The 27,055-nt window shown below is 55.0% G+C and overlaps 1 long non-coding RNA gene across 1 annotated transcript in view; it reads left to right on the forward strand.

The window, feature by feature from the left end:
* LOC147573303 (uncharacterized) overlaps positions 1 to 27,055 on the forward strand; it is a 367,858-nt gene that overhangs the window by 141,957 nt on the left and 198,846 nt on the right. The window contains exon 7 of the long non-coding RNA XR_015244604.1: positions 10,130 to 10,319. This is a non-coding gene — a long non-coding RNA (uncharacterized LOC147573303). The remainder of the gene's footprint in view (positions 1 to 10,129; positions 10,320 to 27,055) is intronic.

Genomic DNA, 27,055 nt, shown 5'->3' on the forward strand with positions numbered 1-27,055 from the left:
TGGTCCCCGCGGGACCGTCCTGATAATCTGTTGGGGGGCCTCTAGCCCCAGAAAAGGCCAGAGCCCTGGTGGAGGCCTCGCCCCGAGGGCCCCGGGGGCCCTGTCAATCAGGGCCAAGGCAGCGGCGCTCAGACGGGTCAGGCCGGCTCTAAAGAAAGCCCCGCATTGTTTGTAAAGGGCAATCCCTCCACATCTTGGGTTTCATGGGGAAGTGTGTGTGGCCACGCCAGTGGGAGCTGGGTGAGACAGGCCTGAGGAACGGCCCTCTGGGGCCTAGGTAGCGCTCCGGTCGTGCTGGGGGGCCGGGGAGGGGAAAGGGCACATTTTTAGCCCATATTTGGTGATGCGGTGGGCTTTGAGCCCTCCTTCTCCCATTTGTCGGGATCTTAATGAGAAAGCCCGGAAGGACTCAGAAATTCCCTTTCCCAAGGACAGGAAATAAATGGGACGGTTAAAGGGAATTAGGGGAAAACCCACCGCGGGAGAGACAGTGTGGCCTTTGTTGTCTACGTGTGAGAGTGTGTGGGTGTGTGGGTGAGCGTGGGAGTGCGAGCGTGTCACCATGTGAGTGTGTGGGTGTGAGTGTGCGAGCGTGTGTCACCGGGGGAACGTGTGGGTGTGCGAGCGTGTCGCCATGTGGCGTGCGGGTGTGCGAGCATGTGTCACTGGGAGTGAGCGTGCGAGTGTGCGCACATCAGCGACAGGAGAGCCCTGGCGCTCAGGCCCCCGCTCGGGAGGCTCATGGGTGTGAGTGCCCGGAGCCCCCTCAGGGCAAGCACTCGTTGTTTGACGTTCTCAGCTGTGAGTAACGGTCTGTCTCTCATCAGCCGCGTGGAGGTGAGTGAGCGAGTGTTGTAAATGCCAATTAGACCGTAACAGCACGAGGAAGAAAGATTCCACGGGCCACAGATACGGTGATCTGCTTCTTCCACGTGCCACACGTGTCTGGGGTGGAGGAGGAGGCAGAGGCTGAACACAGGGAAGCTTCTGGCCTCCGAGCGAACTGGCTGTGCATCCTCCGGAGCTGCCTCACTCCACGGCGCATTTGTCCCAGACGCGAGGGGCCCCGTGTTGCCCCGAACCTGGCCTCTCGCTGTGGCCGAGAGCCCTGCACAGTCACCGCTCGAAGTGAAGGACGTTTCAGAGACGCTTCTGGCAAAGCCCAACCACCAATCCCTGTGCGGACGTCACACTCATCACCAGAGAGCAGCTCCCCAGGGCGGCCGGCTCTGCGTCCTCGAGGACTGCCCAGGGGGACAGATGTAACCGCTCTGGGCCTGGCCGCTGGCCTGCCACCTTCGCGGGCCAGCTGACCTCGGACGGGTCGCGTCACATCCCCGAGCCGCAGGCTCCTGAGCTGGGGGGCGGGGTGCATTTAGCATCTCATCCCATGGGCGCTGGTCGGCACCTGCCGCGTGCCCTGCGCTGGGCTGCGAGCGGCGGCCACATCCGCGAGCACGGGCGGAGCCGGGAGCCTCGCACCGCAGTGACCGGGGCTCACGGTCTCCACGAGTGACCAGAGCCGCACCAAACCCCCAGCAGGGAAGGACGTGAGGGTGCGCGCACGGCCCTCCTCCCTCGGCACCGCTCGGCTTCCTGGGTGTCCTCTTGCTGGATCTGAGTGCGGGCGCGGAACGTCCCCTCCGTCTGCGTCTCCGCCCTTGCCCTGCTGGCACTCGGCGGTCTGTCCAGGAATCCGTCCTGTCGTGTGTTGGCGACGCCTGCTTCTTACCTGGCTGTGCGCTGCTCCTCGTGTGGACATGCCTGCATTTCCGCCACCCGTTCCCTCGTATTGGACATCTGGGTTGTTTCAGGCCTGTGCTACTGTGACCAAGGCTGTGACAAAACTTTTGTCTTTGTGCAGATGCCCGATTAGATCCACCAGGCAAATCTCTGCAAGTGGAAATTATCGGCAAAGAGCCGTGTGTTTGAGGGTTTGATGAAGACTGTCCAGATGCTTTTGGAAAGAGCTAGTGCCAGACTTACACGGCCCGGCGTGGCCCTTCCTCGTGGCCCGTCACGTCGGCACCACGCCCACCTCCCCAAGCCCCCGAGGACCCGTGCGGATGCACACTAACGCAGTGAGGACCGTGGCCGGTGAGGTTCCACAGCCACATGGTTTCACGCCCAGGTTGGTCCAAACCTCTCCTCTGATGACTGCAAACCTGAGGCCCAGGGAGGGTGAGACGCTCCAGGCCACACACTCAGCGGTGACGGAAGCCAGGCCTCACCCAAGCGTCCCTCAACCTCGGGATGCCAGCTGAACTTGAATGTCCCCGCTCTCTACCAGAAGCAGGGCAGAAGCAGACACGCGTGGCCTGTGACACCTTTTCTCCACATTTTCTCAGACTTCCCTCAGACGACACGGGGGACGTTGTGTTCCAGTCCTTGGATGGCCTGGGTAGCGTCGTCCCCATGGCACCATTCCTGTCTCAACAGCGGGAAGGGGATCTGGGCCACTCCATGCTGCCAGGTCACCAGGCGGCGGGCTCCGCTGTTGGGGTTCCCCGCGGGGCCCCCCGCCTGCAGGCAGCACGGATCCCCGGGCAGAGCGGAGGCGGGGCGGGGGAGGGGGGAGGGAGGCCGCGGGCTCTGGTTGTGGTTGCCTCCTGCACTTCCGGGGTCTTCGGCGAACGTGCCCTTGTCAGCTCAAAGCAACGAGTGCGGAGTTCTGCTGAGACGCGGGGACAGGGGCCAGGGAAAGGGCCACTTGGTGGAGGCTGTGGGGTCCTTGCCAGGATCCTTCTGGGCCATCGGCCTGCCCAGACAGGGGCTGCTGGCTGCTGTCCGTGGTCCCCGCGCGTCACTGGCACCCGTGCCGGACTTGGGGCGGGGGAGGGGTGCTCCCCTGGTAAGGCCTGCACAGGGTGGGGGGACCCCAGCACCAAGCAGAGTGGATGCGTTCACGGAGGTGGAGCGGAGGCAGGGTCCCTGGCACACACGTCTGTCAGCGCCCTGAAGGCAGAGGCCTGAACTTGTGTTCGCCCGGGTCCCTCTTGGCCCCAGCTCCTGGGGGTTCCTGCTCATTGACGCTTGCTGACTAAGGAAGGCAGGAAGGGCGAGCGGGCGGGCTCCACCCTGGCTTTCCTCCTCCCCTGGGGCCTGGCGCTGCTGTGGGCACAGTGGGGACACTTGAGATTGCAGGGGTGTGAACTGAAGGGCTGGGGCTGGTAGGGGTGGATACAGAAGCTTGGCTGAAACACACTTAATATCATTGAACACGGGTGTCACTCCAACGGGAATTCAGCTCCATCGTCGACACATAGGTCCCCAGTTAAGAAGAGTATAGAAACCACGGAATCATGTGTAGGTGGCGGGACTCTGCGTGGGGTTGGGGGCGGTCACTGGCCTGCGTGCAGGGGTCGTGATGTGCACCGGCAAGCGGGGCCTCCCGCTGCCGGGCGCCGAGGGGTGAGGCCTAGGGCTCTGAGCGGCGCGGTGGGCAAAACGGCCCTCGGTTTTCCAACCCTTCTTTCTCCGTCTCTGCTTCTGTCCCTCCTGTCAGACACCACGTGCATGAAGTAATTTCGTGTGGGGAAAATTACCCCTGTCCCAGTAGAAAGCCGCTTCTCAGTTCCGCCAGCCGTGGCCACCGTGAGATGTGGGGCTGGGGTGGCCAAAGTGTCTTGTATTTTAAGAGAAGCCAAAAGTGTGAAACTGTGGGTGAAATCCTTCATTCTTGGGAATTGTGGCTCCGATTAAAAACGAAAATGAAACCAAACAAGTGATGTGGCAGAGGGTGATGGGTGGGATCTGGGGTGTGACCTCTGGAGGACGGGCTCTCCCCTGGGGAGGGTTTTGGCAGAAGCTCATCCTTCCAGGAAGGGGCCGTGGCTCCCCCCAAAACTGGGCCCAGAACGGGCCTCTCCCTTGCCCCATCTGTCACCCTTACCCTCCCCTTTGACACGAAGGGCAGAGGACCTCAGCCGCCCGGTCTCCAGATGCCATCGACTGCCTTGGCCATTAGCATCAGGACACAATGAGCCTCGGACGCTGGAGGGCGGGCGGTCTGTGGGTGGTGCTGTGGGGGGTGCAATGCTCCTGCGGCCAGAGCAGATCATCCCGGCTGTGGACTTGAGACGTCCCGAGGCTGGCGGGTGGCTTCCCTTGAATTTGCTCTGTCTTTATCTTTGGCAGTGGGTGTCCTCTGAACGCATTAGCTACCAAAAAACAGTGCCTCAGCAGAGCGGGACAGGAGTGGCGGGGGGAGACTTCCACGTCACCCTCGCTGGGGTGGCCCTTCGTTAAAGGATCTAAATCCCAGCACCCAAGGGTCGGCAATTCTTTGCCGCACATCTGTAACCGACCCCAGTCTGGGAAGACCCCACGACGCACAGCACAGCCTGTTTGCAGAATGGAGCCCAAAGCAGCAACAAGAAAGAGTGATCCACAAACAAGTACTGTGCTGTGCAGAATCGGCCCGACACGAAGGGCCCCTGCCATTGCAGTTCACAGGTGGAGGGTCCAGAGGCAGGCAAACCCAGCCCAGGTGTGGCCTTCTCTCAGCCAGGCACTGGGGTCCAAACAGAATGGGTGCCTGCCGCAGGGGAACATGGGTGCTGAATGGAGGCCAGATAGCAAGAAAGGAGGGTAAAGTGCACAGACACACGGGGAGAAAAATACAAGGGCAGGCGGGCGTGGGGAGTGCAGGTGTATTGTAAACAGAGGGGTCGCCGAGAGAAGGGAGGGTGTTTGAGACTTTGCCAGGTGGTCAGGACGCCCCTTTGTCTATGCAGACCCGGGCCCAGCAGCCAGCTCCCCAGGAGCCTCTGCAGCAGGCAGACCCCCACTCTGCTTTGCCTGTGCTTCCTGCCCTGTTTTGAAAACCGTTATTATCTTGTCATCAAAGAGACACAATCGGCACTTGTGTGTCAATGCAGATATGAGCCCTCCCCTTAGATCCCATTTCAATGTTGGAGTCACAAACCAGATACGTTTTAAAAAGCAGAATGTGTCTGGCCTGATAGCTGACTCCACCTGCAGTGGGAAAAGTCATAAGTAAACACTGAGCAGGGGTGACAAATGCACCATCCGTGGGCACAGCCAGGGCGAGAGCCGGGGAGGGAAGGGTGCACGGCCCTGCCGCGCACACGGTACTCTGGGGGCGGGTTCCTGCAGCAGCCACGGGGCCAGGGTTCCCCGCCGCAGACACTGCCCTCCCCGGGTGCCGTGGACATCCGCGCCCAGGGCAGACGACTCCCCCGTTCTCTGAGAACCCCGCCCTCGCTTTTGTCTGCTTGTCTGAGAACCACCGCCCATGGGCAACCTGCATCTTCCAACTTTGGTTTTTCTGTCTAGTTTTTTGTCCTGTTATCAAGGGTGGTGAGTCTCCCTCAGATGCTCTACAGGAGGAGTTTGGAAAATGACTTCGGTCTGGGCAACAAGAAGTTACAGCAATACTGAAGGCATATGGTCACCTAGTGATCAGAGAATTTTTGTCCTGATTTCACGGCAGGAAAGTGATGACCCCAGAGCCAGGAAGCTGGCCCTGGTCCTGCACAGTGGCTCCCGTCTCCGGCTGGCTGGGCGCGGTCTTCCTAATTGTACCATCTGCGGTTACGATTTTGATTAACATTTTCTTGGAATCAGCTTTGAACTGACACCTTTCTCTTTGTCTTTTAACACAACTCGTCCCAGACAATGTGATTATTCGTGTTGGTTATGTAAGTTTTTTTCTTCTTAAAACACATTACTACAAGTACAGACCACTTAGCACGCATCAAACGTGTCACCTGCGCACCACAGGAAGCGATTCGTGGACCCCGGCAAAGCATGCGCCGTGGACCCCGGCAAAGCATACAGGAGCTGGTGCCCTGTGCGGACGCCACAGTGTTGATGACCCTCGGGGCTTGAGGTGGGGTGGCCCTATTCCCCCTCCTCCAGGGAGTACCCCTCGACCTGCCGTCACACTTTTATTTGGAATGTGGATCGCCTGAAGTGTGTCGAACATGTTACCGACATAAACACACGCACGGAAAACAAAAGCCCCGCCTCCGCGTGTGTCCACGTGGGTTCTGTGACGACAGGGGTCTGTTTTGCTCACTGCTGTCTTCTCAGTGCCCAGAACAGTGCCGGGCACCTAGTAGGTCCTCAGTAAATAATAATGAATACATGCGCGGATGAGTAGAAGGAGGAAACAGACTCTCTCCTTCTGGCCTTGTTTTCTTTTTCTATCTCCAAACCTCAGTGGGGCTAAAGTGATCCTTTAATGTGCAATGTGATTTTGTCACCGGCTCCTTAGACTATCTTGTGACCCGTCCTGGTTTGCATGAGTCTGTAGGATCGTGCCCCCACCCAGTTCCAGTGTCGAAGCCCTGACCCCCCAGTGTGATGGCGTTTGGAGAGGGGCCCTTGAGAGGTAATTAGATGGGGTCATGAGGGTGGGCCTCAAGATGGGATCACTTCCCTATCAGAGGAGAAAGAGGGGCCAAGTGAGGACACAGGGCAGAAGGTGGTTGTCTACAAGCCAGGACGAGGGACCTCACCAGCAGCCAGACTGGCGGGCACCTGGACCTCATACTTCAGGCTCCAGAGTTGCGGGAAATACGAGTCCGTCCGTTAAAGCCGCCCCGTCTGTGGTACACTGTTATGGCTGCCTGAGCTGACGTAAGACATGTGACGGAGGCCAGACCCCTTAGGAGGATATTCAGGGTCCCATCTGCCTTTACTTAGAAGTCGCACCTGCACCTCCAGTCCCTTCATGCTGGACCCGTCTGTGTGTTCTTAGATGCGCTAAGTTCTCTTCTCTGCAGCTTTTCCCCATGCTGTTCCCTCTGCCTGGAATGCTCTTCCTCCACTGTCCCCTGGGAAGCTCCTCAAGGACTCGGTGTCCTTCTCACATCCAAGAGATGCCTTTGCCGACCACCTTCTCCTCCGTCCACCCTTCCCTGTGTCCCAGAGTGCGTGTGATTGATTTCCCCTTCGTATCAGCCAGGACGGGCAAGTAACAAATTAATCTTGAAGCCTCAGTGATTTCACACATTCAAGGTCTGTTTCTCGCTTGGGTTCACATGTTCAGAAACGTTCAGTGGGGTCCCCCTTTCCCCATCATCACTTAGGGACTCAGGCTGTTGGAGGCTCCCCTTCTGGGCACAGATAGGGGCAGAGAGTGTCCAGAACTCACTCTTGACCCTTAACTACCCTGAACTGAAGTGCTACATGTCACTGCTCACCATCTATTGGCCAGAGCTAGTCACCTGCCATCAACCTAATGGGAGAGAGGTGGGAAAATATATGAATTTCTCTTGTGCGCCCAGGAAAAGAAAAATAAAACAGAATGGTGTCTGCCATACATACATACATACATACATACATACATCATAGAACATTCTACATGACTTGCAACTGCCTGTTTATTTTCTGCTCATTCCCCTCCCTGACCGAAGTTCCTCTGGTCCCCAGACTTTAGTTTTTCCCCAGTTTTACCCTTGGCACCCAGCATAGTGCTGTCCTGAGGGGCCATGGGGGTTTGAGAGGGTCCCCACGGCCCGCCCGGCCTCGTGCTCTGAGAAGGCCACCTGCTCTCCCAGGCGTGGCCCTGATCTCTCTGATGCCCTACGTGCATGTGCTGCCTGCCGTGAGACCGCTTCTTCGTCCGTCTCCTCTCACTGTCTCCCAGGACGTCAGAAGATGCTGACACTGATGGAAAATCCTCAGGCCACTCCATCTGTCTTGTCTGGTTTTCATTGTGTATTTGCGCTGTTATCTTTTTTTTTTTTTTTTTTTTTTGTCCAATAAACAAGAAGAAAGCAATGAAGTAAACAGTGTGAGGTTTAAAGGATTTTCAAAAAACGAACAATACCCGTGTTCTGTTTGGGGAATGTGAGTCCTTAGTTTACACGGACGGCTGATTACACAGCATTTGGGCGACAGCCAGCTTTCCAGGGTGAATAAGCACCTCAAAAGGGACAAATATTTTTCGCACCCTGTCAGGAAATAGAGGCTCAAATACTGAGAAATAAATATATAGAAAGGGAAGAAAGAAAGAAAAGTCAAGGAGACCCTGACGACCTTCATCTCCAAAAGAGCTAAAGACAAGTTTTGTAGTACTCTTTGTAAACATTCTAACTCCCCTGTGGTGCTGCTCCCAAGTGAATTTTTCTAAAGTATCTCTCTTGAGATTGAACCGGGGACTTCACTCCTTAGGCCTGTTTCCTCATCTGTACAATGGAGGTAACTACAGGTCCTCATTCACAGGGTAGTTATGAGAACTAAATGGGTGGATCTATGCAAAGATCCTAGACTAGGGCCTGGTACCTGTGGGTTCCATGTGCTGTTCATTGTCACCACCGTCACCACCATGATTCTCATCCTCATTATCACCATCACCACCATCCCCACCACCATCCCCATCCCCACCACCATCCCCATCCCCATCATCACCCCTATCACCACCATCATCATCATCATCCCCATCACCATTACCATCATCATTGCCATCCCCATCACCATCAGCAGCCCCGTCACCACCACCATCCCCATCCCCATCATCACCCCTATCACCACCATCATCATCATCATCCTCATCCCCATCCCCATCAGCAGCACCGTCACCACCACCATCCCCATCCCCATCATCACCCCTATCACCACCATCATCATCATCATCCCCATCCCCATCAGCAGCACCATCACCACCACCATCCCCATCCCCATCATCACCCCTATCACCACCATCATCATCATCATCCCCATCCCCATCCCCATCCCCATCAGCAGCACCGTCACCACCACCATCACCATCCCCCTCATCACCCCTATCACCACCATCATCATCATCATCCCCATCCCCATCCCCATCAGCAGCACCGTCACCACCACCATCCCCATCCCCATCATCACCCCTATCACCACCATCATCATCATCCCCATCCCCGTCAGCAGCACCGTCACCACCATTACCATCATCACTGTCACCATCACCATTACTATCGTCATCGCCGTCATCGCCATCAACACCAGCAGCAGCAGCAGCAGCATTACCATCAGCAGGTACAAACTTCATCTGACGGAAGCAATGAAAGCAGGTCTCAGGGAACCACCCTCTGGTTAGTGTTAGACGGTGGCCGTTCAGTGGGAGATCAGCTTGACTGCTGAGCACTGGCCTAAAATTTCAGGATCTTGCTGTTTACCTGGCTTTTACCCCAATGAGGCACGGCCATGGAAGGCCATACACCCCACACACCCATGCATTTGACCTCTTTCTTGAAAACTCCCTGATTCTATTCTGCTGTAAGGACCATGACGTAAATGTGGTGCTTGGCTGGACAGTTCTCAAGAATTCAAGCAGTATCAGACTTGATCCTCTATTGCCAGGGTTGCAGAAGAGCAAACGCCGGAATGTCAACAGTGGCCACCCCTGAGAGCGGTATTAAAAATAAGGTGCCCGCATGTCTTGGTTGGCCCCAGTCAGCCTTGGTTTATGCCTAGCATCTGGCGTCATTATTCACAGTGCCCCCTCCCATTGCCAAAATGTCTCAGTTTGGATAATAAATTATAGGAGCACCATAATTTTGAGTGATTTCTATGTTCTTTTGGCTCATTGTTGTTTTCTAAGCTTTCAACAGGAAACTTTTGTCATTGAGTACAACAACACAAGCGACACAGTCCCAGCCCAGGTGCCACTTTCCCCAGAAAAAGCTCCCTGTGCCCCTAGCACGGATGACTCGAGGCAGGATGCTTGAGTCCCCGGCTGTGTTCCTTGCCAGACACATGGCAGGTGGGCATTGAATACTGGCTGTCCAAGAGCAGGTTGGGAAGCCTCACCCTCAGCTTTTGGGTAACGGCTGTCCTACTGGCAATGGTGAGAAATGAAAACAGTCCTAATATAGACATAACACACAGCCTTCTCCCAGGATGCTGTCCCATTTGCTGGGAGGTGTAAGGCGAGGCTTGCTCACACCCCCTGAGAACTTTGGCTCGCTCTGTCTGCCTGGTGCTTCCATCCAGTGGAGGCTCTTGATGTGGGAGCAGAAAAAAGTTAGCCCAGGAACCACGCCCAGGACTGAACTGCTGCGTCTGCACCTTTATACTCTGTGGGGTTTTAATAAACTCCTGCCTGCTTTTGTAGGGATTTTTTTCCACCCGCCTTTGAACTACCTTAGAACAATAACGTGCTCTCTTTTGACAGGTTGGCCCGGTGGGAAGATTGACCTTATTTCCATTCTCCTACTGAAAGTGACAATGCAGCCAAGTGCCACTTCTGGGCCAGGGGGACGCTGTGATCAGATGAGAGACAGGTTCACACCGCTGCAGTGACCCTCTGGAAAAGGAAGCAACCGGGCATTTCCTCTGCACATTGTCTTTCTGCAAAATTACGAGTAAGGAATATTTGTACTGGATTGATTTTCCTTCCTTGCATGCCAGCAAAAACTTGCTAAGTTTAAGAGAAATGGAGAAAAAGTCTGCATTATTACATTTTAATGGGCAATCATGTTCAAGCAAACCAAAGTGCCTGATGACTTCCCCAGTCCCACATCTGCCCAGGGGCCATAACCACCCACACACCTAGAGGCCTGAGCTGTTCCGGGTCGCCGACTTTAGGTAAGTTGACTCTCACGAAGTGGTTTTGTAGCCGGCCGCCCCTGGGGGCCCCCCCTTCACTTGCTGCCGTGTCTCCCTGGACGGCTCCTCCTAAGGTTTGGCTTGGTTGTGACTTTCCGGGACACCCCCCCTTACCACCCCCAGTGCTCTGTTTCTCCCCATGCCTGCCACGGCCTTTAATGGTGCCTCCTGCTGTTTGACTTGTCCATTTGCTGAGTCTCCGTTTTCCCTTCTAAGGAAAACTCCGTGAGGGCTGGGACTCGTAGTAGTCATTACTGTAGATTCATTTCTGAGTGAGTGAATGCATGAATGAATGAATGAATGAATGAATAGTGGACGGATTACAGCTTGAAATGCCCGGTTCTCAAAGGCACAGTGCTTGTTGCTTCGCAGGGGACCGGGCTGGGCCGTCTCCAAGTTTCCTTCCAGTTTGTGATTCCAACACCACCCAAGGCCCTTTCTCTCCCCCAACAGAATCCACGACACCGGCTCAAATCCACCCCCTGTGGAAACTCTCCCCAAGCCCTGCCCTATCATGCACTCAGCACACAAACGTGCACTGAGCGCCAGCCGAATGCGAGCACAGCACTTGGAGGGGGTTCCCTGTGGACAGCGCGTGGAGGGGAGCAGGCTGTCCTGGGGAACAGAGACGCGGACGCAAGGAGCTGGGGGACACGTGGGCTCTGTGGGTGAGGGATCTTCCCTCCATCACCCAGTCTCCTGTGCTAGACTGAGTTGGGGGTCTTCTGACGGAACCAAAGCATCTTAGTTGTGCAGATTTCCTCGTGTTTAAGACACTGTGCTCCATGCCAGCTGGAGCCCCACAGACACTCTCTGAGGCCTTTTCTCTACTCAGCGTGGGAGCCACACGGCTTAAATGGTCAACAGCTCCATCCAGCACGAGGGCAGGGAAAACTGCTGGGTCACAGCTCCCTTCAGGAGGGCACTGAAAAGCAGGCGGCAAGTAGATGCTTAGGAGAGGAGGCCCACTAGGAAATGAGGGAGGGAACATCCATGGTGTACGTTTCTTCTTGCACGCATGGGCTATTTACCAAGGGCATGGACAGGCAGTGTTCGTAGAGATATTGGTGCTCCGAGTCAATGCCTAATACCCTGCCGGAGAGACCCATCTTCTGACTTCCTGACCCAGAACATCGTGCACACTCACACCCACATGGTCACACACCCACATATTCACATGCACCCACACATCCACACACTTGCACACACCCACATGCACGCTTTTGCAAGCACACGCTCACACACCCCCACAGTCCACCCGCAACCCCACACACTCACACACTTTTATAAGCACTCACACAGATACACCAACACTCACATACCACTCACATATTTTCACCCACACGCATTCACACACAAACACAATTGACACACCTGCACAAAGTCTCTCTGTCTCGCCCACTCTCTCTCTCTCATACACACACACACACACACACACACACACACACACACACTCCAAGAGATATTATCAAACCCAAGTCATCCCCCTCTTTTTTCAGAAAAGTCTCTAAAAAGCTGCGTTCCCAAAATAAGCAAAACATGTGAGGTATGGAACACACCTTGTGGAAGGGCTGGGTTTCATTGGCCAACCGGTAAATCAAAACACATGGAAAAGTGCTACATTTAGGAACACACTGCGACTGTATTACTCCTCGTTTCACTGGTACATCTCTAATCGGAACCAGCTGGTAATAAAGACTAGAGGTCACAGGAATCCACCCTTTGTTGAAAGCTGGGCCGGGGTGGATGCTGGAAGCTGACGAGCACCATGCAAACAGCTGTAATTGACTTGTGAGGTCAGGCTCTGGGTAGGACTCGGGGACAGAGGTGACGCTACAGCTGGTGCATAAAATGCTGGGCTCCTGGTTACCTGTGACTGTGTAAAGAGGAGCCAAAGAGAAAGGCGCCGGTTTACGAGGTTCCCCGCTGTGCCTGCCCCTGTTGACATGTCTCGGACAGCTTTTGAATTGCACACTCTGGGCTAGCTCTTGGTATTAATTACAGTAATCGTAATGATGACGCCCTTAATGATGATGATGATGATGATGATGATGGTGCTGCTGTGGCTGATGGTGATGATGGTGATGGCGATGGTGGTCATGATGGTGGTGACAATGAAGGTGATGGTGGTGATGCTGGTAATGATGATGGGGATGATGGTGATGATGATAATGATGGAGGTGGTGATGATGGCGGGGATGATGGTGACGGTGGTGGTGATGGTGAGGACGATGATAACGACGGTGATAATGACAGCAACCGTTAGTGACCCAAAGCGCATGGAGCATCTCCTCATCAAAGTGCTACAGTGTTCATGCTGTGAGAGTTGTGAGCCTGACATCATAAATGCGGTAACTTTCCTTTTTCCCTTGTGATGTATCGATTTTACACATTTTCCCCCCAAACAAGGAAACTGACTTCTGAATTGTGAATTCTAGAAATGGAACATACATACTTGCCACCCCAGTTCCCCTTCCTGCCTCTAATCAGCGCAATAGGTCCACCCTTTGGAAAATTGTGAAACATTAGGAGGGTCTGTAGCATATTTTTAGCAGCTGACACCGTTCTACCCCTTCCTCTTCCCGCAGGGTTGTGAGATACGTACCTTGTATAACACACATCCTTTAACTTTATACACAGATTTTAAAAAGAATTCTATTAATTTGAGACCTTCTGGAGGGTTCAGCATCGTAGGTGGCACTGCTAGTCTAGACCTGGGGCCAAGATACCATCTACTCGTTTGCTGCGTCTTCTCCGGGGCCTGGGCGGGCCTTAGTGACCTTCTTACACAGAATCTGCAGCTACAGTCACATTTCCTCTTGACACAGGGTATCTGGGATTCAGGACTGACTGCTGGAAGTCGGTGACATGAAATGGATCTGTCATTCCTGGAGATGTTGTAAAGAAATAACACCAGGTCCTTCCACTTAAAGCTCAATCCCTTGACTTCCACTGACCCTGTAGCGAAAGCGTGGGGTTGATCAGAATGCACTGCATTTCTACATCGTGAACGTACAAAGATTGAGCCACTTTGGTGGTGAGTACTCTGTACTCAGCTCTTTCCATCCATTCAGGAAAACTACTGTTTGCAGTCAGACAGTCGATTCACTTTAGCTGTCAGGGTGGCCATGTGTCTGCTCTGCTTACAGCCCCTTACTGAGAAAAATGCCCCCTTCAGAGCATTGCCCCACCCCCGGCACTGTGCTCCACACCACTTTGCTGTTGGAATGTAAGCTCCACGAGGGCAGGGACTTAATCTGTCTCATTCCCTGCTGTGCCTCATTGTCTTGAACTATACCTGGTGCAAAGACGTTCAGTGTATTTATTGAATCAGTGAATGAGTGAGGGGCACCTACAGATTTCTGAGTCCCTGGATAGAAGGGTGACATTCTCTTGGGGAAAATGTCCAGCTATGGTATCCCCTTGGCTATCTCCTTGAATTTGGAGAGAACAGCAAGGAGAGGAAGCCCCAACTTGTATTTCCAATAAGAAATGCATGATTTTTACATTTCTTTTTGTGACCGCGGGAGCCCCCTTGTGATGAGTCACCTGCCGGCAGAGGTGCAGCTCTGGAATCGGGGCGGCCCCTGACTGCACTACGCCTTTCCCGCCATTTTTGGAGCTGGTGCCTATGAAGGGGACACACGAGGGCTTCACAAGCGGACCCGACAGAGCGTGGGCCTGGGGGTCTGACTTGCTTTCCTGGCATGTTCCTCCTGCTTTGCTAAGGCAACGACAGGGTTCGAGCTCCTCTCTCATGAATCAGGCCTCTTGGCCTTTCCTGGCTCCGGTTTCGGCACCGTGTTGGGACCTGCCTCCACGGCAGGCTGGAAAGGGAGGGAACAGAGCTGTGTGTGTCTTTGGGGCAACAGGACAGGGATGTAAGAGTCTGAGGCTTCCAGACAGAAGAGCAAACACACCCCTCCCCACCCACTGCTGGATGTGGGCAACTGCTGGAGACCTACTTTGCAACATCTCTGGGAAGACTTTGCAAGACCTGAGGATGATACTGGTTTCCTTGGTGTGTCTGATGGATTCCAAAGCGGTGCATTTGCCACGTTGAAGCTTCCTTGAAGTGACAAGGGCTGTCTTCTCTCAATGAACAGGATGCGCCGGGAGATGGGAATCTCCTTCTCATTAGGCATGATCCTCAATGCCTTAGAGGACCCATGTTGGCGAGGAATTTAGAGGGAGCATGGATCCCGAACGAGTGAAGTCTAATGAATGAAAACAGTCCTTTCCACACCCCTCAACCCTCTACCGAGCTGGTAAGGTGTCCAGGTGGATCACTGCCAAGAATTTGGACCCTCACTCTGGAATGAAAATGACTGAGAAACTTCTCTTGCCTTCAGAAAAGACACAGCTCTCCTTCTCTCTATCCCTGGCCTTCCCTCCAGATGCGCCTTTTAATATTGTGGTCCCCAAAGGGAATGTGAGACCACGACCTAGCTCACGAAGGCCCTCAGTGGGGAAGGCTGGGCCGTAATGACGTTAGTGCAAACCGGCATCATTTTTTCCAATGTCAAAAGGAGTGTCAACACCAACGATCTCACCTTCCTTTGTCCTAAAAGAACACAGATTTTGTGCAAAAAGGCAAAATGCCCAGCTCTCGCACTGTCGCTCCCAGCCTCCCTCACCACTGTGGGATCCAGAACGGCCGCCACCATTGCCTTCATTAACATTGTGTCGGTGAGGACCGAGGGAGAGTGGGTGATGCCGAAGGAGCCCTGAAGCCACACGTTGGTGCCGAAACTGATAGACATCTGTGACCAAAAGTGACAGCCGCGGAGCCTGGGTTCACATCCCAACAGGCCCCAGGTGTGTGTCCCGGGACAAGTGACTCTTCCCGTGCTTCAGTTTCTTCCCTGTCTGCAAAGCAGGGGTAATGATGGCACGTGATGGAGGGATGACGGGAGGGCCAGAAGACTGGGGGGGGGGGGGGGGCGCTGCTACTGAAGGTGTTGTTATTGCCCCTATCGCCACTAGGAATCACAAAACCGCTTCATCTGCCCTTCCCAGGACTTCCTGGTGTTGCTGGCGGTCATTCCGTTTCTTTTCTCGAGTATGTCCTCGCCCTAAATCCAAGAAGACACTGTGGAGACACTCATTTGCTTGGCACAGACCAGGGTGGGTGCCCAGGTGCAAACGAAAGAAGTCGGGCTGTTCTGGAAAAGAGGAGGACTGGCCGAGGGTGGGGGGCGGAAGCCGGGGAACACCCTCCGTGCACGTGGGCCACGCGTCTTCCTCAGCGCGCGCATGCACGCACACCGCCTGGCCTGTGGTCTGCCCGTTCTTTCTCCCGAAATGCCCCGTGCCCCCTCTGCCGAGTCAGCCCCCCGCTAATACGGGAGCAGTAGACTGCCACTGTGTGCCTAGGCGGTGTTTCATTTACTTTCCGCGACGCCTCTGCAAAGCAAAGTAGCCACATCGCCTCCATTTTACAGATGAGGAGAGTGAGGGGTAGAGAAGGGAGTTCGTGGTGCCCAAAGACACCCAACCCAACCAGTGTTCAGCAGACACCCCAGTCCTTTCTCCCCACTGGCTCCTTGAGGCGTCTTGGGGCTCCTTGGAACCTCGTTTGAAGACCACGGCCCTAGCCACTCTGTCCCGGGTCTGTCCGGTCTGCAGTGTGGTTACCAACGGGGCTTTGGTCGTCTTTTGTCGTGCCGAGGTGCTAAGGGGCAAAAAATGCAGCGTGCGCCGTGCCCAGCGGGGATCACCAGGTGCTTTGACGGCGAAATGCTTTCCTTCCTAAATCTGGAAGTGGCTGGTCTTCCCCACAGGCACATTCTTGCCCACCCACAAAGCCTGGGACCTAAAGTTCTCTGGTTAACAAGCCCCCGAGGGCGCCGCGCTGAGGCGAGCAGGTACTTTTCAGGCAGCTGGTTGGAGCCCGACGCGAACTTTCCGCTGGCGCATCCCAAGGGGCAGCTTGGCTCGGTCTCCATGGCGACAGCATCAACAGGAAAAGGAGCAGGGGCCTCTGCCGTCCTTGGCGGGACGGTTCCCCATTTCCCTTTAGGTCTGGCGCTGCCTCACCGATGGAATAAAAATGGAACGCGGGATATATTTACACTTGCCGAGTTAGCAGCTGAAAAGCTCATGTGTTTGCTGAAATGTGCACAAAAATGAAATCTCAACTCTGCCACTGGCCCTGCTCCCACTCACCACAGGGTGTCTCCTGATTATTAAATGTGTGTTTGATAGAAGTTTTGACAGCTATCTGGTCTCAGATGTGGAGCTACAAGTTAATTCGGAGTCCCGGGCGATACCTTCATAGGTGTCTGTCGTCGGTTAGTGGTGATGGCCCGTCTCCCCTGGAGGAAGAGGTCCCTTCCTCACGCAGGAGGTGCAGAAAAGGTATTTGCATGGAGACAGTGGGGGTGGTACTCCTGGGCTCCCCCTGCTTCAGGTGCCGGGGGAAGCTGGGCATTGGCCAAACCAAAGAGACTTCCAAGATGGGACTTGGGCAGCCTTCCAGGATACCCTAAGTCCCGGGGCACGGAGGAGAGCTGAAGACACATGCACGAGAAGTAGACAGACCCAGCTTTCTGACTATCCTTTAATTTGCCAAAGTCTATGCTCTGAGGTGGGGTGGGAGGCATTTATTGGAACTTTTACCGGCTGTCCGTAAGCTAAGGCTCACCCAGGAAGCTGTAAGATGTGGCTCTGTCCTCCCAACTGCTGGTAAGATGTGAGATTCTTCTCCCAGCCCCTAGGCTCTGAGTCATCTGCACCAAAAAGGGGTTCAGGAATCTACATGTTCATAATATCTGGCATTTCTGATATGGCTGTGAGTGAGTCACATGTTGAAAAACAAGCCGTTGAGCTGAGGTTCTCAAACTCTAGCACACCCTGGACCCCTGCAGGTCATGTGAAAACACAGGTGTCCAACCCTCCCCGCAGCCTCTGACGCAGCAGTTCTTAGATGGAGCTCTAGAATCTGTACTTTAAATTTTTTTTTTTTTTTTTTTTTTTTTTTTTAGTTTTTAAGCAAGCTCTCCACCCAGCGTGGGGCTGGAACCCACAACCCCGAGATCAAGAGTCGCACGCTCCACCGACTGAGCCAGCCGGGAGCCCCTAGAATCTGCGTTTCTTTTTTTTTTCTCTTTTTTTAAATGTTTATTTATATTTGAGAGACAGAGAGTGCAAGTGGGGAAGGGTCAGAGAGAGAGGGAGACACAGAATCCGAAGCAGGCTCCAGGCTCCGAGCTGTCGGCACAGAGCCCGACGCGGGGCTCGAACTCCAGAGACGTGAGATCATGACCTGAGCCCAAGTCGGACGCCCAACCGACTGAGCCACCCAGGCTACCCTGAGAATCTGCATTTGTAACAAGTTCTCAGGTGAGGCTTTGCTGGTGTCCCTGGGACTCCACTTTGAGAAAAAAAAAATCTTTTCCCGTCTTGGAGAAAAAAAATCAGCTGGGTCATGTCAGAGCCTCGAAGGAAGGACTACCATGCCTTCCTCATGTTTGTATCCTCCAGCAAGGATGAGTGATCTCATTCTTGGCTAATTGAATTCAGCTTGAGGACTTTTAGAAAGTTCCAGTGACGTTCTAATCTGGGTGGTTGGGGGAGGTTCCCAGCGTCGTTGTGTTTCGAACAAGCTGTCCTCCCCCAGGTGCAGCCAGAACCGAGAGCCCACACCTCAGTATCCTTCACACTGCAACGAATTTCAGTTTTTATGTCGGTTCTTTGTTGAGTGCCCATTGTCTGCTTTCACTGGACAGTTCTGGATAGTTACGGATGCTTATCACGTCATCAAGTGCCTACTGTCTTCCGAGTACTGTGCGAGAGGGTGGGGATGGCAGAAAGGGGCAGGGCGTGAAAACCTTCCGGAAAAAGGCAGAATCCGAGCTGAACAGTGCAGGCAAAGGCAAGAAGCCCATTCCAGGCTGATGCGACAGCCTCCCGGTGCTCAACCCTGGAACGGCATAGAATATTCAGGAAACCTTAGCAGGCTCGTGTTGCTGGAGCATGGAGGGTGACGGAAGGAGAGACGTTTAGAAGCCTTTGGAGCATCAGATTATAGTTAATTTCCCCCAGATGGGAGCTGGAGGTGTGGCCACCAGCCCTGTTGTGGCCACAGGGTGGGATGGGGCCTCACCCCTGGGGGGCAGGAAGCCAGCGCTTTGAGTTGCCTTCCTTTGAAAAGCACGGACTCTGATCTTTTCCCGTGAACCTTTGGCCAGCGTCCCTGCTAGAGCCCCGGCGTCCTTCTCTGAGAAACGAGCAGGAAGATGGGGAAGACGGACAGCTTGCTGGGAGAGTTGGTCCCTGATCGCCTTCCTGTCTCGCGTGCGGGTCCCGCTGTCGGTGAAGTGACCTTGGGCGGGAAGTGAAGGCCTCTCTAGCTCTGTCTTCAGAAAGTCATCTTCAGGGAAACCCTGGAGGCCACAGCTTTCCGCAGCTCTTCTCTGGAGCGCCTGGCGTCTCCCAGGCTCTCGCGCAGCCCGCCTCCTCACCACTCCCCCCGGACACCCTGTCGCAGAGGGAGGCGCCGGCCAGTGGGGTGGGCAAAGTCAGACTCGAAAGGAGGAACTCAGGACATCCTGGGTGTGGGGGTCCTTGGGGGGCTGGCTTGAGAAGGGTCAGTGGCCGAGCGGAGCCTTGGACCCCCGAGGCCAGGGCGGGGCTCTGGGCTGTGCGTTCATCTGTGGGCCGCCTCGCTGTCCTCTGGTTGGCGTCCTGTCCCGTCACTTGGGCAGCCAGTGCCCTGCATTAATTCGTCTGTTTTCAATACTCGGTGCGTTTTCAACTCTCCTGTTTGGACTCTAACTTACACAGATGGCAACTGGGTTTCCTCTTGTGTTGTGACAGGAAGAAAGGGGACACTCGGGGACCTGCAGTTTGTTCACAGAGTATCTGGGAAGAGTGGCAGGGCCCGTAAGCCTCGTGGAGGACGGTGGCCGTGATCTGAGGGCCGTGGGCAGCCCCTGCCATGCTTCCAGAGGCTTTGGGGGGTGGTGTGGCATGATCAGATGGTCCCCATTAGGGGAGGCATGAGAGCCAGAAGCGCAAGGCAGATGCCGGGAGTGTCCTGAAATGAAGACCCGACTCTCACAGGCCAGCACGTGCCAGGGGCCCAGAGAAATGGGATCCCAGGGAGCTCGTGGGCACAGGCTCCCAGATTTCAAAGGCCAGTCTCTTTGGGGGCTCTTCTCACCCCTCCTGTGAAACGGAACAGTGTATCAGGGCCTGGGTGTCGAGGGGAGAGGACTCCAGGAGCCAGTGAGAGGCGGAGGGGGACGGGGGGCTACGGCAAAGCCAGCAACAAAGAGCCCAGTGACCCAGCGAAGCCTGAAGCAGCCCAGACATGAAAGGAATATGCTGGAAAAATTAACTCAGTGTTTGCTTTGGGAACCAGTCTGACGGCTCTTAATCCAGTGGGTGTGTGTGTGTTGCAGCTCACGGGACGTCCCAGCTCCCCGGCAGGGCGACAAAGAGCCGTTTGTGAGGTTTGCATCCACACCCCAGCGGCCAGGACCACGCCCCTGCCACTGAGCAGTGGTCCTGCCTGGTGGGTTTCCAGCGCTCTCCAAGTGGCCTGCTCTGAGGCTGCCTGTTTGTTGATTCCTCCTCCTCTTCCCGCATTGATGTTCCCACTTTGGAAAGATGAATGGCCAGACCGTGTCCATTAGATGGGGGGGGGGGGGGGGATGGGGGCAGGGAGGGCTGGTGTAAATGGGGGGGATGGGGTGGGGCGGGGAGGGCTGGTGTAAATGGGGGGGGATGGGGGCGGGGATTCCCTCTGATCCGTCAGCCCTGCTGTCCAGCTGCATCGTAGTGCACACGCACGCACGCGTTTCTGGGACCGGAATCTGATTACACGTGTTTGAAAAGAAGTCATGTTTCGAATTCCTTTCCCCCTGTTTTAACCAGACCAGCCCCAGGGAAAGGGCCACAGCCAAAATTCATAGACAAACACAAGAAGTGACTTCTTAGATTTTCGAGCTTTCTGAGCACTCCGGTCCTACCTTTTGAGGGCGAGTTTGATGACTTTCCAGAGTACCCTTGGCTCTTGTTTTACTGACTGAATTGAGCAGTGACCCCACTCTGTATGTTGACCCACAGACATACTATGTACAAAGCCACCGCCTTGGTGGTCCAGTCTTGTGGGCAACGTAGTCATTTAGAGAAGCCAAGTTGGGCAACCAGAGCAAATTTCAAATTTAATTTTAAATTTAATTTTAAATCTAATTTTTATTTTTAAAATTTTTTAATGTTTATTTTTGAGACAGAGAGAGACAGAGCGCTAGCAGGAGAGGGGCAGAGAGAGAGGGAGACACAGAATGGGAAGCAGGCTCCAGGCTCCGAGCTGTCAGCACCGAGCCCGACGCGGGGCTCGAACCCACGAACCGCGAGATCATGAGCTGAGCTTAAGTCAGATGCTCAACCGACTGAGCCACCCAGGCGCCCCTAAATTAAACTTTAAATTTTAAATGTTAACCCCAGTGCTAGCTCACACCTGTCAGCCAACGTGAGGAGCGTAAGCGGGTCAAAGCAATCTGCCTCACAGTGTCCCCTTTGCTCTCCCGTCCATCCCCCAGCTTCACCATAGACGCTCCCCTGCCTCTCTCCCAAAACAGAAAGGAGACCTGCCTCTCTCTGTGTTGGTGACCGAAATGCTAGTCTGGGGAGTCAGCCTGCCGGGGGATAAGGCCAGGTGGATGCTGAATTCCCTTCGTCGGGTGTATGTGCCTCAGGGTTAGCACGAGCAATCATCATCCTCCGTGCGTATCTGTCGCCGTCACCAAAAAAGGGGACACGTGAAGGACACCTGTCGGGTTTTCCTTTCTCCTGACCCTCAGTCTGTGGCGGGCGCTTCCTGCTCAGGTACTGCCAGTGGGTGAACCTCATCCCGGCCCTTCGGTCTAATGTCCCGGGTGAGCCTTTGGACTCTCCTCTCCAGCCAGGCAGGACGTGCCTCGGCCCCGCTCTTGCCTGTGGGTCCCCAGGCCCCCCAAGCATGTCCTTCACTCCTGCTCCCCTGTGTGTGCCCGGGTTCAAACTCCTCCATCCTGCTCGGAAACCTGGGAGCTGACACCGTGGAGCCGTCACGGCAGCCCAGGCGGGGAGAGAGAGGAGACCCTCGATTCCTGTACGCCCCTTTCATGGACGGCCTCGGTTACCGGTGGCTCAGTGCAGTTCTAACTGAGAAGATCAGTTATGATTATCGCCTTAATATAAAAATAATACTTGGGGGCACCTGGGTGGCTCAGTCGGTTAAGCGTCTGACTCTTGGTTTCAGCTCAGGTCATGATCGCATGGTTTACGAGTTCGAGCCCCACGTTGGCCTCTGCACTGACGGTGTGGAGCCTGCTTAGGATTCTTTCTCTCCCCCTCTCTCTCTTTGCCCCTCCCCTGCTTGCACATGCTCTCTCTCTCTCTCTCAAAATAAATAAACTTAAACAAAATAATAATACTGGTAACAACTCACCAGAGGCCAACAGGTGATCTGGGAATAAGTGTCTTCATGCTCTCAGGAGCCCTGTCCCTGGCCAACCATGTCCCTCTTGGCCTGCACGGCCCCATGAGAAGCCAGGTGTGGTGGGCACCACGGCACGTGCACCCCCGTTCAGCCCCTCCCCTGCTCTGCCATCCCGTCTCTCGATGGGATGAGCATCCTGGGTCACCACCCAGAACTGCCTGGTGTCGTAGGGAACTGAGGCCTGGCAGTGACCTGGGTCCTCATGGGCGCTTGGCTGCTGGTGGGCCCAGTGCCCTGCACACGTTCTTGGACCTCTTTGGGCGTCCTTGACTGCCTTTGTGCATCGAGGGGGTGAAGCAGGGGCGCCCCGCCTGAGACGCAAGCTCATCGGGGCCCTCGGAGGGGTGTGGTGATGAACGGGGGCTTTGTGGTCAGAGGGAGTTATGTTCGAATCCCAGCAGTACTGTTCACTTGAACTCAGGAAGGTCGCTTAACTTCTTGCATTTCTGCAGCCGTGGAGTTGTCTCTCTGGACCTGGTCCGTAAAGTAAGAATGATAAGGGCACCACCTGCGACAGCAGGAGTTGAGTTAGGTCTCCAGGGCCGCCGTGACGAATTGCCACAAACCGGGTGGCCCACGTGACAGAGCCGTATTCCCTGACAGCTCTGGGGACCACACGTCTGAAGTGGGGGTGTCGGCAGGGTTGGCTCCTTTTGCAGATCGTGAGGGAGAATCTGTTCTGTGCCTGTCACCCGGCTTCCGGTGCCTTCTGGTGTCCCCCGGCTCGTAGATGCGTCCAGCCTGTCTCTACCCTGGCTTCCCACCATGTGTGACCGTCTCCGGGTCCAAATTCCCCCTTTTTACAAGGACACCATCAGATTGGATCAGGGCCCACCCTAATGACCTCGTCCTCACTCGATCGTCTGCGAAGACCCTGTCTCCAAGGTCGCATCCAGAGGTGCGGCGCGTTAGGACTCCGGCATCTGTGATGGGGCGAGGGACACAGTTCAGCCCGTAGCAGGAACCGACTGAGAAAATCCGTGTGGAGAAAGCCCTCTCCCGCAGCACCTGCAGACACTCGTTAGCATCGCTAACGCTGCTGTTGCGGGGCTGTCTTCCTTTATGACGCATCACGAGACGAGCTGCACCAGGTTTACGCTGACAAGAGCAGAGCAGTGCCCAGCCCCGTTCCAGGACTTCCGTCCTGAGGGTTCAGCTGACTGTCAGTGGCAAGCCTCGTCGTCCGTTCGCGCCCCCCTGTGATCAGAGCTGGCTGCCTGGGAGCTGGAACCGACTCCTCGCGGCCACCAGCTGGACAGACAGACCCCGTCAAGGGGTCAGAAGTTCCAAATCTCCCCGAATTCCTCCAGCCTCGAGGTTTTCTGTTTTTTTCTTTCTTTTTTTTTTTTTTTTTTTTTTTTTTTACCACGGAATGAAATTCATTCAAAAGCATCTCCATTTTCCATAGAACTTGCCAGCAGCAGGGAGGCGAGGCAGAAAAGCGTGGCTGGAGATTCTAGCTCCTTCCGTCCCCAGCTCTGGCTTTCTTGAAATCGGACCTTGTCTTCTCTTTCGTTCTCTCCCTCTCCTGCTGTCCGTGGCGGAGAAATGAAAATATGCACCTCTTTTATCCGCGGTCCCCAGCCCGGGGTTACGTGCTCTCTGATAGGTGCTGCGCGCATCCCGGGTGAGGGGGACAGCAGGTGACGACTGACCGCGGGTCAGCCGAGAGCGTCCCGGCAGTTTTCTCGCTGGGATTCTCCCACTGCCCCTGATCAGTAAATCATCTTCAAAGTGAGACCAGCCTCCACACGGCTGAGCGGTGACCTCAAAAATTAACGCCGATAGGAGATGGGAAACACACCCGCCTCTGAGTAATCAGTTCTAGTTTTTTTTTTTCAAATCTGAGTGGAATCTGTGTGAAATTCCTTCCCTCGAATTATAAACAGAAACCAATGTGCTTTTCGGTTGGGCTTTTCTTTTTTTGTGAGGTTTTTCCCACAGACAAAAGGGATTTTCACTTTCGGGAGAAGGGACTGCCAGAGGCAGGAGGGTCTTAGGCGGACATGGACCAGGGGCCCCCGCTTGTGACCCGGCCCGGGACCCGCCTCCACTCCTGTGATACCAGCTGGCTTCTCTGGCACTGGTGCTCCAAACTGGCGGCTAGTGTGGCTTTGCACTCCGAGTCTGAATACTGCACAGTATGCAGGGAGAGAGAGAGGGGGAGAGAGAGAGAGAGAGAGAGAGAGCACGTCTGCCGCTCTCAGAAGCCCGATGGAAAAGCGATAGAGATGCAGAGGGGAGGAAGTGCCCCACGCTGGAGGAGACGGGCCGCAGGCTCTGCCACGGGGCAAAGAACCCAGGCCAGTGGAGACTGGAGGTGTGGGATGTGCCTGAAAGGCTGACAATCCCCAACAGCGCAGGCCTGTGATAGCTTTTCGGCAATGCCAACGTCCAGAAAGCTGAAAACCTAAGTTTTAAAAACCCTCAATTGGCAACAGAATAGTTCCTGAACAGACACGTGGCTATTCCTCATCTCCATTTAACCGAATGCCCAAACCCGCCGGGGAAATGCCGTGGTGTGGGGCGTATACACCGCCTCTGAAATCCATAGAAGCTCTGACTTCTGCACACACCCGCCCCCGACGGTGTCAGTAGAAGGGACTGGGGACCTGTCACCAGCAAGCAGGTGTCCCCATGCAGTGCATCGGGGGTCGCAGACGGGCAGCTTGCCGGGAGACCTGGAGGGATTTCCCTTTGGGGACCGCCATGTTTCAAACACTCCCCTATTTCAATGTCTTTGGTTGGGAGCAAAGTCCCACCTGAACGTTTGCTGTTTCTTCCCTTTGGGTCACCTGCCTGTCCCTGCAGACGTCCAGGCTGACAGCCTGCCACGGGATCAGCCTCCTGAAACAGCGTCCTTGTAAGAGGAGTGATGACAGACACAGACTGTCCAGCTTGCCAGTTACGCGTTCGTTCATTCGCTCGCTCACTCATACCTTCATTCACCAAGTGACGGTGGACCCATGCTCCCTTCCAACATCGTCAGTGACAGGGACGGTGAAGTGCGTAGGTGGCAGTGCGTAGGGTTCTCCAGAAGCAACACCAATAGGATACTGGACACATAGATGCGTAAGAGGAGATTTGTGATCGGAATTGGCTCACGTGGTTACGGAGGCCGAGACGTCCTGTGGTCTCCCGCCTGCAGGCTGGAGAGCTGGGAAAGCTGGGGTGCAATGCAGTCCGAGTGTGAAGGCCGGAGGGGGATGGCTGAGGGTGGGAGTCACCACGTGAGTCCAAATGCCTGGGAACTGGGAGCGTCAGCTGTGCAAGGACAGGAGAAGATGGTGTCCCAGCTCCTGTGGAGTCCAAATTCACCTTCCTCCACTGTTTTGTTCTGTTCCTCCCTCAGTGGACTGGGTGAGGCCCCCGCTGTCTGCGATTCCGGTGCTAACCTCCTCCAGAAACACCCTCCCACACTCCCCAGAAATAACATCTCACCTGCTATCTGGGCCCCCGGAGGCCGGTCAGGTTGACACACAGGCTTAACCATCGCGGGGAGTAAGAACCCAGAGGCCCCGTTGCTTGCACAGCTGAGACCATCCCTTAGCTGGTGTTTGCCGAGCCCTCTCTCTGGGGCGGGCTCTGGGTTGTGCCTCAGGTTTGCGTTTGGTATTCAGAGCTGCCCAGTGACGGGGCACCGCTGTTAGACCCATGTCACAGATGGGGAAGCTGAGGCTCAAAGGTGTCTCGTCACTTGTCCCGGATTCTACAGCCAGAAAAGCACAGATCCCAACCTGGCCATCTGTCCTCGGTCCCTTCACGGCACGTGTGTACTAATGATGCTCGAGGAGGTCACTTTATTATCAGTGCCCCATGGAAGATCTCCAGACGGTATATGTGTCATCTGCACTTATGACACTTCTGGACGGACGCGGACGACAGAAAAGGATTCTCTCCGATCGGACCCTTCTGTCCTCCTGGAACTTAACATGCACCGGAGTGAACCAGACGGGAAGGAAGCAACAGAAGAAACAAAGGAGCTCATTTCGGACCGTGAGGAGCAGGAATGATCAAGGTGAACGAGGAAGGCAGCAGGGCTCCTTTACGTGGTGAGGCCCGGGGAGGCCCCAGAACTCAGCACGTGACCTGAAAGGTGAGAAGGTCCTGCGGTTGGGGGTGGGGTAGCACACGCGGAGGCCTGGGGCTCACGGGGCACCCTCGTCCAGCTGGACACGGACATTTAGTCTCACTCTGTATCATCTCTGCCAGGTGGGCAGGACGGGTATTATCCGTGGAACGCCCAGGCTACTCTTTCCTTGGTATTGTGGCCGGGAAATTGAAAGGAAACATTGCAAGAACTTTCCAGTAGAGTCCAAACGCTGGAATGAAGACAGTGAGGCCTCTAGCCCTGTTCTGCTGTCTATTAACCAGTTTAGTAACCTGCTTACTAACTATGGCCTTGGACAAACCCATGTGCATACAGACATACGGGTCTGTTTTCTCTCCTGTAAAGCAGACGCTGACCCTCCTTGCTGGGGTCCTCGTGAGACTAACTTCATGATGAAAGACGTTCATCAGCTGTCTCAAGTGCAAGATGGACGGTCCTATCAACGTTGATACTATTGTTGTCATAGATGGTGGCACCTTGAACTGTGGAAACAGTGATAAGTGTTTTCTAGAAGCCACAGCAGTGATGAGGTCAGATGACAAGCCTGAGCACCAGCTATGTGTTCATCTGACTGACATGACTGAAGGTTCCTGCGGAAAAGACAGATTTCCAGTCAACACTTTGCTGTCCAGATTTCATGGCGACTTCGGGCAAGATGCAAATGTCCTGGGGTTTCAGTGGTCTTCTCCGGGCACGTGAGAACGTCTGAAGGACCTGTGCCCGCGGTCCTGGCCTCCATGACACCTGCCGGCCTGCAGCTCAGGGTTGTCCCCAGCCGTGCCCCCGAGCCCCCTCCCTGTCTCTGAACCCCCCCCAGGCTCCCAGGGGACCAGCTCATGAGGCCAAGTCCTCCTCATCGCCGTGGACAGGAACACTGACGGCCCCCTTGC

This window comes from Puma concolor, chromosome E2 (genome assembly GCF_028749965.1).
Source record: "Puma concolor isolate L17-30 chromosome E2, mPumCon1.1.hap2, whole genome shotgun sequence".
NCBI classification, from domain to species: Eukaryota; Metazoa; Chordata; class Mammalia; order Carnivora; family Felidae; genus Puma; species Puma concolor.